At 46.1% G+C, this 12,794-nt stretch overlaps 1 long non-coding RNA gene across 1 annotated transcript in view; it reads left to right on the top strand.

Annotated features, from left to right (window-relative positions):
• The first annotated feature begins 7,932 nt into the window (after positions 1 to 7,932).
• Positions 7,933 to 12,794, top strand: part of LOC138566511 (uncharacterized) — a 92,445-nt gene continuing 87,583 nt past the window's right edge. The window contains exon 1 of the long non-coding RNA XR_011301947.1: positions 7,933 to 7,995. This is a non-coding gene — a long non-coding RNA (uncharacterized lncRNA). The remainder of the gene's footprint in view (positions 7,996 to 12,794) is intronic.

Here is a 12,794-nt window from a genome sequence, read left to right on the forward strand (position 1 = left end):
TTCTAAACCTTCCAGCCATCAACTCTTTTGTTTTGCTATTGTCACCCCGAGTGGGAAGGGTATGCCCAGACGTGGGTCCCTTGCCTGCTGGGCCTAGAGACCCAAGCTACTCCTCACTGATGATGCCCAACAAGGCTGAAACATGTCTGGGGATGCTTGTGGTCTCGTACAAAAGGGATGTGACCTAGCAGTTCGGGCTGGACTACCCCTTTGGGGGTGGGACCAAGCCTGATTTGCATATAGTTTTTCCCCTTTTGTAATGGCTTGGCAGGCGAAGAACGATGGTCTGGAGGGTTGCCCAGAGCAATGCCAGAGGTCAAGATTTATTCTAAACCTTCCAGCCATCAACTCTTTTGTTTTGCTGCAGCAAGAAGTTTGCGACAGCCATTTCTACACATTAGTGGAAAAAGAAAATGTACTTCCGAAATGCATTACTTCGCATTCTGATACTTCTAGTTTTCCATTAATTCAACAAAAAATAAAGCTGAACCAAAAATCTTTCAACTGAGCATTTTTTTCTCGGAATTGATATATTACAAGGTTGCTTTAAGCTTCGGTAGATTGCAAATACAATTATCGTAGCACTCAGATACCACCCCATGCGTGAGCGAGTCATCCAGTCCAGGATTCTGCTATTTGAAGTTTTTCCCCCACTTGTAATTTAGGAAAACTACAAGTCCCATACAAGCCCCAGAATTCCATTCAAAAACAGGACTGGATGGCTTTTTCGCAAATGGTAATGGAAAACTTTAGGGCGGTACCCTGTATGGCAATACTGATTTGGGCCTTGAAATACAAAATGTAATTATTTTTTGCAAAGTGCAGCATGAAATGTATTTGTTCTAATGCCCAAACTGTACAGCGAGTTAACAGTCCAGGTTCACTCTTTAAACTGTGTGATCCTGGGCAAATAAACCCTTCTAGTAAACATCACTGGCCTGAGCAGAGCCGACATTAATTTCCTCCCCTTTTTCTGCCCGTCACCAATGAGTGTATCTGTTACGTCGTCGTTACGTCGTCATGACGTTTTCACGTGGGACGTCTACGTGCTTAGGAAGAGGATCTTGGAGGCAGGAGCGCTCCACGCCGTGCACAGGCAGGTATTTATTTTTTATTGCGCATTTTTATTGCGCTTATTTATCTCGGAGAAGTGCCAGGTATATTTAATGATAATGATATTTTTATTTACATCAAGCTCATACGCAGGTGTTTCATAGCGGGCAAAAGAGAGGAACGGGGGAGAACAAAACACTGATGGGTTTGTTTTTCCTATTTTGATTTTAGTTGCACCAACAGCAGATCTTTGTGTGTCTTCTCGGCTGGTATCCCCATCCTCGGCTTCACCCACCTCCAAACAGAAGTGGTTTATGGCCGTGCTGCACACGCCAAGGGAATTTCAGGGCAGATTCGCCTGCCGCCATCTTCACCCTTATCCCGTGGTGGAAATTGAAAAAAATTGGTGGGGGGAGGAGGGGGTCACACAAGGACCGGGGTGGGGGCGGAGTTGAAGGGGCGGTACCCAAAGAGGCGGGGTTTGGGGGGGGTGGAGCTGGCAGTTGACCTCCGATCAAAGGAAATGCCAAAAATAATATTTTAAAACGGTGCAATTTCTTTCATGCTGCTTCTTTTCCAAACTATATATCAATTCCACTTTAAACCACTTCCATGGCACTGGCGATGAGTTACTTCACTATGCGAATAATAGTTTTGACCAGTGTTGCTGAGTAAATATTCTTTAAAATGCACAATTTGCATCCCATTTTATGGGAAAAAAACTCCCCCCTTGGGTACTATTCAAACATGGTCAGAAAAGGAATTAATTGCCGCTTACAACTATGGGCCACTTTTTCATTGGTGCCCGAGACACTTTTATGGCCCAGTCCGACCCGCACTTGTACAAGGGAGCAAACCATACCATCCATCTGTGCACCTAAACTACCAACAGCAATGTTAGTCTACACTGTGATCTGAGCTCATACAGAGGATTATTCTAAGCAGACTGTTAAAGAATCATTAAAAGGAGCAATTACTCTAGCTAATGTTATGTTAAAGGTACTTATATAGCGCACCGTCACCAACGGAATTGGTCACCAGGTGCTCTGGCGGATCTGTAAACAGGAAGGGCGGGTAGGGTTCGTCGGAAAGAGGGGAGAAGGAGAGTGGGAAAAGTGGTGTGTTGTTGGCAGCTTCAGCTCGGTATACACCGAGTGCTGGGCTTTGGTGCTAGTATCGGATCGGGCGAGGCCTCGAGTGCTGTGGGTGAAGTTTATGTGTTGATGCGGTGTGGTAAAGTGCGTGCGGATTGCTGGGAGAGAGATGTTTGTGTGGTTCTGTGTGGGTTTAAGTATGCAAAAGAATGAAAGTGGGGTCTGTATCCTGATTCAGGTACTTATGGTTCAGTTAGAGTTGTATACCTGTGGGTTGGGTTGTTGCTGGTTCCTCGTGGGCCGACTCGCTTTGGTGGTGTTGCACTGATCCAACTGTATCCTATTGAGTATAGTTTGGATTGGTCGGTGCGTCTGAACCTAATGTTCGGTTGTGGGGCTGGGTAGGTAATATCTATTCTCATGTTATCTAGTGAGACCCTGATCGGTTAAGGCTTTGAATGATTCAGGGTCAGAGTCGTGTTGATGTGTTGTCCTAGTGGATCCGTCTTGGTGAGCCTGTGTATTCAGTCGTTCGTATCCTTCTGTCCTGACTGGTTCATTGGTTTCCGTGGGGTGAACTAACTTGGGACTATTGTTTAGTTGTAGTTTTTGTGTGGTGGGGCATTGTTTCCTGCTGTGTGTCGGTGGACAGTGTGTAGTGATGAAACATTCTGTTTATCACCCACTGGATTGGGGCCTCGTGGTGCTTTGCTTCCTTTCCCTCTCTATATTTTGTCCTTAGGGCTGTTGGGGAATGTAATGGTTATGGTCATGGTCCTCTTGATGATTCGTCCTAGTGTTTTTTTTATTAGTTTGCTATGTTTACTGTCTTTGATCGTATTGCGGCGGTCTCCTGTTTGGTCGTTTCGTATGTCGTGGGATATTTACCCTGACTTTTCCCCATTGATTGAACGGTGTATATTGCGGACACTCTACGTTCGTTGATGTTTGTCATGTCAGTGCCCCTGTGACCGGTCTGTTCAGTTATGACGCGAAGAGCCAGGTTTTGAGTAATTTTCTGAATAACGGGTGGTTTCTTGTGTTCCGTATGTGCTTTGGGAGGTCGTTCCAGGTTTTTGGGGCTTGGTGAGAGAAGGAGGATCCTCCAAGTTTTCTTTTTTTGTAGGGCTTCGGTTCCAGGCGGAAGTCCATGCTTGATCTGAGCGTTCTTGTTGGTTGATGTAGGCGCAGTTTGTCTCTTAGGAACTCAGCGTCTTCGTTGTGTACTGCTCTGTGCGAAATGCACATTGTTCTGAATTTTATTCGTTGTTTTATTGGTAGCCAATGTAGTGTTTTCAGCGCTGGTGCGGTGTGTTCTCTTCGGGGTAGTTTCAGAAGTAGTCTGGCTGCCGCGTTTTGAATGCGTTGTAGTTTTTTTTAGGAGTCGTTCAGGCATGCCTAGGTTTAGGCTATTTATTGGCGTAGTCTACTTTGGACATGACGAGGGCGATGAGGTGGTTGTTTTGTTGGCGAACGATAGCAACAGTAAGATTCTCTTTGCCGCTCGCAGGAGGAAGAAGCATTTCTTGAGGAGAGCGTTTACTTGTGGCTCTAGCGTGAGATCAGAACCCCTAGGTTTTTTACAATCACCGCAGATGCTGGGGTTGTCCCGAGTTCCCTTGGCCAAGGGATGAATTGGTTTTCTCCTCCATTTTTTTGTGACGATCATTATTTCAGTTTTGCCTGGGTTGATTTTGAGGGAGTTGGAGTTCATCCAGAAGAATACATCGCGGAGGCAGTTTTCTAGCGGTGTGTTTCTTTCCGGGTTGTCTTGTATTTTGAAGATTATTTGTGTATCGTCTGCGTAGTGGTGAAAGAGAAGATAATCTGTGGGGAAATCCTGGTTTAAACCGAGGGATTGTCCTGCAACCTCATTCTTAAAACCTGCTGATTTCTGTTCGCCATAAGCAACGTTTTCTTTTACTTGAACCACACCCGGCACAGCTCCTGCAGCTCCCCTCTGAAAGCAGTTGGGTGACTGCATCGTGTGGGATAGTTTCTATGATAATAGGGGTATTTATTTATTCATGCATTTATTCATGCAATGTTTGACGGCTACCTGTATATTTATTTCTTTATGCAATGTTTGTCGGATACAAGTATCCAACAAACATTGCATAAATAAATGAATAATCCGGGTCCATCTGTCCGACAAACATTGCATAAATAAACTGGGTCGTGGCTGAGGACTAACATCTTCTGGTGACCCTGTGCACCCTGCATGGGGTCACCAGAGGAAGTTAGTTTGCTTTTCCTGCAGCTGTGACTTGTATCAAAGTCATGCTGTGTACACATAGGGGGCGAAGCCATCAGATCGCCCCATCTGTGACGCCGCAGGTGCTTTCTTTTTTTTCTCCAAAGTAACCCAGCGCAGAGCATGGGTTTGGGGTTTGCAGTGGCTGACACATCTGGTGCCGGATCTCTGATCCGACTAGAGCCGGCCCAATGACCAGTGCTGCGGTTATATGCGCAACACGGATTTCACTGTTAACAGCAATGAGCTCACTACGACGCCATGCAGTTCCCTTGGTATGATTTCTATAACTTTACTGCCTTTACGAGGTGAGGGATTCTCAACATTGCAGGGAGATGTGCCTGACTTTATCGCTCAGTGCTGCCAGGCAGTGCATTGAGCTGTACCGGCCAGAGTCTCTACCACAAGATGTCTCTTGGCCCCCGCCCCCATATTTCTTTCTTTCTGTATAGGACCGACTTCCTTCATTTCCCTGCGACTTCCTTGATTTACCTGCGTTGTCTCACTGATTAGGTGCCTGCATGTTGCTTTGCTACTATACAGTGAAAATGCAAACTCCTATGTAGTCTTGCCAGCAAGATAACCATGAGTATTTAGCCCTAACAAATAGCCATACTGCAGGCAGAGGTCTTCAATCTGTGGGGCGTGTGATTCAGGACAACGAGAAAAGAGAAAATACATGCTCAGTCAGTGCAACGTGATGAGGGTGCGGGAAATAAATGCAGCCTGGAAGTGCTCTTTCCTGAATTTGGATTGCGTGTCCACGCTGCGTTGTTGCTTCCTGCTGGTGACGCCAGCGTCTTATTGCCTGGTAAGGGATGCTGCTTCTCGCTCGGACCGCTTATAATATTTGGAGGTCGCTTGTTGCGGTTTTTGTCCGCTTGTTGGACCGTCTGTGCTCGTGTAATTGGGCTTGTTTATATTGCAGTTACGCCCATTACACGTCGCACAGAGTGTCCTGCACTGGGCTGCTGGCAGTGCTTGACGGCAATTGCTGCTTTGTCTTGCTCTCGGGTGCGCCCTGTATTTTGCATATGCTTAGGTGTTTGGCACTGATGGGATCCTTACTTTCCCACCAGGTGGCCCATCAATGCCAAATGCCTAAACATTTGCAAAAAGCAAATGCACTTTAAAACTTTTGTCATGCAGACAGACACACTGACATGTAAGGGGATTGTTTTAGTTTAGCAAGTGTCACTCTATAGCAATATTATCTTGGTGATATCACTAGTGCTGATGCATTATCCACAAACATACTTTATTTATTTATTTTTTTAAAACTTTTTTTGCAAGACTTAGAGGATTATTGGAATCTATATACAACATTTTCTCAGAGAGATGTATTCAGGAAGGCATTGTTTCTTTTCAGCTTCCAATTGGCCATGTTACAATATTATATAGCGCCTTGGATTAAGGCGCTATATAAAACAATAAATACAAAATACAATGTATTTCAGGCCTGTATTATTTTGCAATCTGGGACTTCTAGTCACCATGCAATAAAATATTGTTGTTCTAACACACTATGTCAGTGTTCTGTCTATGTATGTTTTTCTTGTTGTTATGTTTCTTACTTTTGAAACCTTTCCACAACTTTTTAGGTGCACGCTTGTTTTTTCAGCTTATTTGGATGTGAGTCAGCTTGTTTTGGGCTTGTTTTGGAAGGGCATTGAGCTTATTTTTTCCTTCCGACCTAGCAAGACAGATTCTGTCTTAGGCAAGGCGTCGCGAGAGCGATGCCTCGGTTGCAATTGCCAGGTGCGCTTATTATAAGCGACTTTGGGCTTGTTTTTGCCCAAAGTCGCTTACAATATTTGAAGGTAGCTTGTCGCGGTTTTTATCCGCTTGTTTGGGCAGATGTATGCTTTTAATTGGGCTTGCTTGCATTTCAGCCAAACCCATTACACGTTGCAGCTCCACATGGCGTCCTGCACTGGGCAAGCAAGCTATTCTGTGTTTACAATCAATGGTTCTCTCCGGGGGGTTAATTCATCTTTGGTAGGTTGCGCGATCTGCATAGATTTTACCACAGTGACTTGCACGATATTCATCAGGAAATGTGTATAGGGGTCGGCTTGCTTACAGTCACCTTCGGATTACTTGCAACAAACACCTGTTTCCAGGCACAAAGATTCAAGGAGACAAAAACACACTGTGTGCTGGAGAACGCTCCTGCTCTGACCCGTGGGTAATTTTTAGAGTGAGGGAGGGAAGGGTGGGGGAAAATAAACGTGTACAGTATTCCTTCTAAAAACAAGAGTACTAGGAAAGCCACATGACATCGCTATCTTGCCATGTCGTGAAGCAACATGAACATGTTGACAACCTTAAAGGCAAGACAAGACAACAAGGTGTTTAATGTAGGTGCACAAACAGACAAAGCCTGGAATATAGTCGAATGTGAAGCGGGTTCAGTAATAACATGCCCCCCAGCCCCCAACAGCGTACTGTCCTTTATGGCCTGCAATTGCACCTTTCTCTTCCTAGAGGGCTTCTCCCCCTTTTACATAAACGTAGGCATTTGGCACTGATGGGACATTCGCATCTGAAAGGCCCCTCACAGATCGTTGCCTAGCCCAATAAGTGCCCCATCAATGCATAGCTCTCAACTCACACGCTTTTGGCGGGTGTCACACGCCTTGTAAACAGCTGACTCACCCGCCAAGCCTCCTGCACGCCCATTCATTTCAATGGGCCTCTCACCCGCCAAAAATAAAATCGGGGGTTTTCACCCGCCTTTGCGACATAAATGGTTGAGAGCTATGTCAATGCCAAATGCCTGAAAATATGCAGAACAGAAAAAGCCTCTTATGAAAGGAAGCCATGAAAAAGGATTGTTCTGCATTTTTCACAATAGCAAGCAAGAAGTTTGCGACAGCCATTTCTACACATTAGTGGAAAAAGAAAATGTACTTCCGAAATGCATTACTTCGCATTCTGATACTTCTAGTTTTCCATTAATTCAACAAAAAATAAAGCTGAACCAAAAATCTTTCAACTGAGCATTTTTTTCTCGGAATTGATATATTACAAGGTTGCTTTAAGCTTCGGTAGATTGCAAATACAATTATCGTAGCACTCAGATACCACCCCATGCGTGAGCGAGTCATCCAGTCCAGGATTCTGCTATTTGAAGTTTTTCCCCCACTTGTAATTTAGGAAAACTACAAGTCCCATACAAGCCCCAGAATTCCATTCAAAAACAGGACTGGATGGCTTTTTCGCAAATGGTAATGGAAAACTTTAGGGCGGTACCCTGTATGGCAATACTGATTTGGGCCTTGAAATACAAAATGTAATTATTTTTTGCAAAGTGCAGCATGAAATGTATTTGTTCTAATGCCCAAACTGTACAGCGAGTTAACAGTCCAGGTTCACTCTTTAAACTGTGTGATCCTGGGCAAATAAACCCTTCTAGTAAACATCACTGGCCTGAGCAGAGCCGACATTAATTTCCTCCCCTTTTTCTGCCCGTCACCAATGAGTGTATCTGTTACGTCGTCGTTACGTCGTCATGACGTTTTCACGTGGGACGTCTACGTGCTTAGGAAGAGGATCTTGGAGGCAGGAGCGCTCCACGCCGTGCACAGGCAGGTATTTATTTTTTATTGCGCATTTTTATTGCGCTTATTTATCTCGGAGAAGTGCCAGGTATATTTAATGATAATGATATTTTTATTTACATCAAGCTCATACGCAGGTGTTTCATAGCGGGCAAAAGAGGGGAACGGGGGAGAACAAAACACTGCTGGGTTTGTTTTTCCTATTTTGATTTTAGTTGCACCAACAGCAGATCTTTGTGTGTCTTCTCGGCTGGTATCCCCATCCTCGGCTTCACCCACCTCCAAACAGAAGTGGTTTATGGCCGTGCTGCACACGCCAAGGGAATTTCAGGGCAGATTCGCCTGCCGCCATCTTCACCCTTATCCAGTGGTGGAAATTGAAAAAAATTGGTGGGGGGAGGAGGGGGTCACACAAGGACCGGGGTGGGGGCGGAGTTGAAGGGGCGGTACCCAAAGAGGCGGGGTTTGGGGGGGGTGGAGCTGGCAGTTGACCTCCGATCAAAGGAAATGCCAAAAATAATATTTTAAAACGGTGCAAATTCTTTCATGCTGCTTCTTTTCCAAACTATATATCAATTCCACTTTAAACCACTTCCATGGCACTGGCGATGAGTTACTTCACTATGCGAATAATAGTTTTGACCAGTGTTGCTGAGTAAATATTCTTTAAAATGCACAATTTGCATCCCATTTTATGGGAAAAAAACTCCCCCCTTGGGTACTATTCAAACATGGTCAGAAAAGGAATTAATTGCCGTTTACAACTATGGGCCACTTTTTCATTGGTGCCCGAGACACTTTTATGGCCCAGTCCGACCCGCACTTGTACAAGGGAGCAAACCATACCATCCATCTGTGCACCTAAACTACCAACAGCAATGTTAGTCTACACTGTGATCTGAGCTCATACAGAGGATTATTCTAAGCAGACTGTTAAAGAATCATTAAAAGGAGCAATTACTCTAGCTAATGTTATGTTAAAGGTACTTGTATAGCGCACCGTCACCAACGGAATTGGTCACCAGGTGCTCTGGCGGATCTGTAAACAGGAAGGGCGGGTAGGGTTCGTCGGAAAGAGGGGAGAAGGAGAGTGGGAAAAGTGGTGTGTTGTTGGCAGCTTCAGCTCGGTATACACCGAGTGCTGGGCTTTGGTGCTAGTATCGGATCGGGCGAGGCCTCGAGTGCTGTGGGTGAAGTTTATGTGTTGATGCGGTGTGGTAAAGTGCGTGCGGATTGCTGGGAGAGAGATGTTTGTGTGGTTCTGTGTGGGTTTAAGTATGCAAAAGAATGAAAGTGGGGTCTGTATCCTGATTCAGGTACTTATGGTTCAGTTAGAGTTGTATACCTGTGGGTTGGGTTGTTGCTGGTTCCTCGTGGGCCGACTCGCTTTGGTGGTGTTGCACTGATCCAACTGTATCCTATTGAGTATAGTTTGGATTGGTCGGTGCGTCTGAACCTAATGTTCGGTTGTGGGGCTGGGTAGGTAATATCTATTCTCATGTTATCTAGTGAGACCCTGATCGGTTAAGGCTTTGAATGATTCAGGGTCAGAGTCGTGTTGATGTGTTGTCCTAGTGGGTCCGTCTTGGTGAGCCTGTGTATTCAGTCGTTCGTATCCTTCTGTCCTGACTGGTTCATTGGTTTCCGTGGGGTGAACTAACTTGGGACTATTGTTTAGTTGTAGTTTTTGTGTGGTGGGGCATTGTTTCCTGCTGTGTGTCGGTGGACAGTGTGTAGTGATGAAACATTCTGTTTATCACCCACTGGATTGGGGCCTCGTGGTGCTTTGCTTCCTTTCCCTCTCTATATTTTGTCCTTAGGGCTGTTGGGGAATGTAATGGTTATGGTCATGGTCCTCTTGATGATTCGTCCTAGTGTTTTTTTTATTAGTTTGCTATGTTTACTGTCTTTGATCGTATTGCGGCTGTCTCCTGTTTGGTCGTTTCGTATGTCGTGGGATATTTACCCTGACTTTTCCCCATTGATTGAACGGTGTATATTGCGGACACTCTACGTTCGTTGATGTTTGTCATGTCAGTGCCCCTGTGACCGGTCTGTTCAGTTATGACGCGAAGAGCCAGGTTTTGAGTAATTTTCTGAATAACGGGTGGTTTCTTGTGTTCCGTATGTGCTTTGGGAGGTCGTTCCAGGTTTTTGGGGCTTGGTGAGAGAAGGAGGATCCTCCAAGTTTTCTTTTTTTGTAGGGCTTCGGTTCCAGGCGGAAGTCCATGCTTGATCTGAGCGTTCTTGTTGGTTGATGTAGGCGCAGTTTGTCTCTTAGGAACTCAGCGTCTTCGTTGTGTACTGCTCTGTGCGAAATGCACATTGTTTTGAATTTTATTCGTTGTTTTATTGGTAGCCAATGTAGTGTTTTCAGCGCTGGTGCGGTGTGTTCTCTTCGGGGTAGTTTCAGAAGTAGTCTGGCTGCCGCGTTTTGAATGCGTTGTAGTTTTTTTTAGGAGTCGTTCAGGCATGCCTAGGGTTTAGGCTATTTATTGGCGTAGTCTACTTTGGACATGACGAGGGCGATGATGGTGGTTGTTTTGTTGGCGAACGATAGCAACAGTAAGATTCTCTTTGCCGCTCGCAGGAGGAAGAAGCATTTCTTGAGGAGAGCGTTTACTTGTGGCTCTAGCGTGAGATCAGAACCCCTAGGTTTTTTACAATCACCGCAGATGCTGGGGTTGTCCCGAGTTCCCTTGGCCAAGGGATGAATTGGTTTTCTCCTCCATTTTTTTGTGACGATCATTATTTCAGTTTTGCCTGGGTTGATTTTGAGGGAGTTGGAGTTCATCCAGAAGAATACATCGCGGAGGCAGTTTTCTAGCGGTGTGTTTCTTTCCGGGTTGTCTTGTATTTTGAAGATTATTTGTGTATCGTCTGGGTAGTGGTGAAAGAGCAGATAATCTGTGGGGAAATCCTGGTTTAAACCGAGGGATTGTCCTGCAACCTCATTCTTAAAACCTGCTGATTTCTGTTCGCCATAAGCAACGTTTTCTTTTACTTGAACCACACCCGGCACAGCTCCTGCAGCTCCCCTCTGAAAGCAGTTGGGTGACTGCATCGTGTGGGATAGTTTCTATGATAATAGGGGTATTTATTTATTCATGCATTTATTCATGCAACGTTTGACGGCTACCTGTATATTTATTTCTTTATGCAATGTTTGTCGGATACAAGTATCCAACAAACATTGCATAAATAAATGAATAATCCGGGTCCATCTGTCCGACAAACATTGCATAAATAAACTGGGTCGTGGCTGAGGACTAACATCTTCTGGTGACCCTGTGCACCCTGCATGGGGTCACCAGAGGAAGTTAGTTTGCTTTTCCTGCAGCTGTGACTTGTATCAAAGTCATGCTGTGTACACATAGGGGGCGAAGCCATCAGATCGCCCCATCTGTGACGCCGCAGGTGCTTTCTTTTTTTTCTCCAAAGTAACCCAGAGCAGAGCATGGGTTTGGGGTTTGCAGTGGCTGACACATCTGGTGCCGGATCTCTGATCCGACTAGAGCCGGCCCAATGACCAGTGTTGCGGTTATATGCGCAACACGGCTTTCACTGTTAACAGCAATGAGCTCACTACGACGCCATGCAGTTCCCTTGGTATGATTTCTATAACTTTACTGCCTTTACGAGGTGAGGGATTCTCAACATTGCAGGGAGATGTGCCTGACTTTATCGCTCAGTGCTGCCAGGCAGTGCATTGAGCTGTACCGGCCAGAGTCTCTACCACAAGATGTCTCTTGGCCCCCGCCCCCATATTTCTTTCTTTCTGTATAGGACCGACTTCCTTCATTTCCCTGCGACTTCCTTGATTTACCTGCGTTGTCTCACTGATTAGGTGCCTGCATGTTGCTTTGCTACTATACAGTGAAAATGCAAACTCCTATGTAGTCTTGCCAGCAAGATAACCATGAGTATTTAGCCCTAACAAATAGCCATACTGCAGGCAGAGGTCTTCAATCTGTGGGGCGTGTGATTCAGGACAACGAGAAAAGAGAAAATACATGCTCAGTCAGTGCAACGTGATGAGGGTGCGGGAAATAAATGCAGCCTGGAAGTGCTCTTTCCTGAATTTGGATTGCGTGTCCACGCTGCGTTGTTGCTTCCTGCTGGTGACGCCAGCGTCTTATTGCCTGGTAAGGGATGCTGCTTCTCGCTCGGACCGCCACACCACAGTTGGACGGAGTGCCGGGAAGCAAGCGTTTCAGGCCTTTGTCGGTCCCTCTGCTTCCCTCTACCCCTTTGGACCCACAAAGACTAACGAATGGGGAAAGGTGAGCAGAGGGGCTGGATGACTGCAATTCTGGTTCCCCCTGGACCCCTCTCCCTCTGTGCCTACACCTTGCTTGGCCATGCTGGAAGAAGAGGCGAGTGGCGACGGAAGCACGCATTGCCAGTGTTGTATGATATCCAGCTCCCCCACAGCAGATTGCTGGGCTCTCCAGCAATCTGCCGTGGGGTAGCCAGATATCGTACAACACCGGCCCCCTCTGCCACGTCACCCCTCAGGTCCATGGGACAGCGCTGGCAGGGTCCGAGATCCGGCATCAGATGTCTGGCCGGATCTCGGGACCTGGCCTGCCTCAGCCATGGCCAGGCTTTATCAAGCCCCCAGCTTTGCAGAGGGAAGCTGGGGGCTTGGTGACCTAATCTAAGCAGGGCTCCTTTCCCCAGCCGTCACTCGCGCATTTCCTGGCTCTGTTTGCTCATTTCGTTTGTTTTTTCTGTCCTGAAAGGGACACCACGGAAATCAATGGGCCATGAACATCACTGTGGCGGGGAGGGGTGTGGTCACTGTTGAAGGCAGGCATTCTACATGCT

Source organism: Ambystoma mexicanum, chromosome 2p, assembly GCF_040938575.1.
Source record: "Ambystoma mexicanum isolate Mex_15411 chromosome 2p, UKY_AmexF1_1, whole genome shotgun sequence".
In the NCBI taxonomy this organism is placed as follows: domain Eukaryota; kingdom Metazoa; phylum Chordata; class Amphibia; order Caudata; family Ambystomatidae; genus Ambystoma; species Ambystoma mexicanum.